The sequence below is a fragment of the Mastomys coucha genome, chromosome X (genome assembly GCF_008632895.1).
Source record: "Mastomys coucha isolate ucsf_1 chromosome X, UCSF_Mcou_1, whole genome shotgun sequence".
Lineage (NCBI taxonomy): Eukaryota > Metazoa > Chordata > Mammalia > Rodentia > Muridae > Mastomys > Mastomys coucha.
The window spans coordinates 121,570,625-121,572,213 of NC_045030.1; positions in this window are offsets into that span (position 1 = coordinate 121,570,625).

The window sequence follows — 1,589 nt, forward strand, 5'->3', positions numbered from 1 at the left end:
ATAGAACTGAAAAAGAAAAGGTAGGAAGAGCAAAACAAAGATGTTAGGCAAAGACAGAGGAAGAGGATGGAGAAGAAAGATTGAATGGATAGTGAGGGAGGGAAAGGGAAGAGATACAAGGGAGGAAAAGTGATAAAGGTATTAATGAAGAGAGAGGTGGAGAAGACAAAAAGGGAGATCATAAAAAAGTAAGAAATAGGAGATAGAAATAAGGATAAATGGAATGAGACAGAGTGGGAGGCAGAAAGAGATGAGGAAAAAATTGTGGCAATGGGTATATGGGTCTTTCTATGCATAGTGACACATATAATCATTGAAAGATAGAATGTATGTAGAGGCAATCCCAGGAGACCAGTCTTAATGTATGTGGTTGGAATTGCAGACCTGATTGGTGAGGGGGACTGTCTTAGTTAGGGGTTCATTGCTATAAAGCGACACCAAAACCAAGACAACTCTTATAAAGCCAAATATTTAACTGTGACTGGCTAAAAGCTTCAGTGGTTCTGTCCATTATTATCATGGTGGGATGCATGTTAGAGTTTAGTCAGATATGATGCTGTCAGAACTGAGAGTTCTACATCTTAATCTAGAGTCAGCATTGCAGAGCCATATTATTAGGCATAGATGAGCTTTGGAGACCTCAAAGTCCTACCTTTCACAGTAACAACTTTCACCAAGGACATACCTACTCCAACAAAGCCATATCTCCTAATGGTACCACTCTCTAATGGCTGAACATTCAAACACATGAGTCTTTGTGAGCCACACCCATTCAAACCACCACATTCCACTCCCTGGCCACCATAGCCTTGATTCCATAACATAATGCAAAGTGAAATTATTTCAACTTCAAATATTCCCAAAGTCTGTAAGAGGCTCAAAGACATTTAAAAGTCCAAAGTTCAAAGTCTCTTCTGAGATTTGTGCAAACTTTTAGTTTTAGCCCCCTCTAAAATCAAATTTTAAAAGCAGATCCTATAGTTCCAACATCACAGGATGTACATTTTTATTCCAAAGTGCCATAGTAAGAAATTATGGACCAAAGCATGACCAAAAAACAGCTGGGTAAACTCTATATTCTACATCTCCATGTCTGATGTCTAACTCTTTCAGCTTTGCTTACTGCAACACAGTTCTTTCTCTTGGACTTGTTCCATGACCTCCTTGTAGCTTTCCACAGCAGGTATTCCATTTCTCTTGGAGCTCAGTTATTTCAGGGTATCCAAGCCACCTTCAGCTTCACAGCTTCTTCCAATGTCTAGGATACACACATGATCTTCTGTGCTTCTCCAAAAGTTTCAGTCTACTTCTCCAGCTCTGCATTCTGTAGCATGCTAGGCTAAGGTTATACCCCACTGCTATTGCTGATCTTAGTGATCATCCTATGGTACTGGCATCTCCAATATGCTGTGTGGTCTTCTACTTCTAATAAGCATCACATTCACCATAGTGTCCCATATGCTCTAGTCATAGTTCCAAGCCTCAAAGTCGTTGCATGATCCCTTCAGACCTGGAACTTCAACTACCGCTTAGGATGCACCTTCACTAATGTCCATTTCTGGTCTCTCAAATACCAAGTTGAGGCTGCT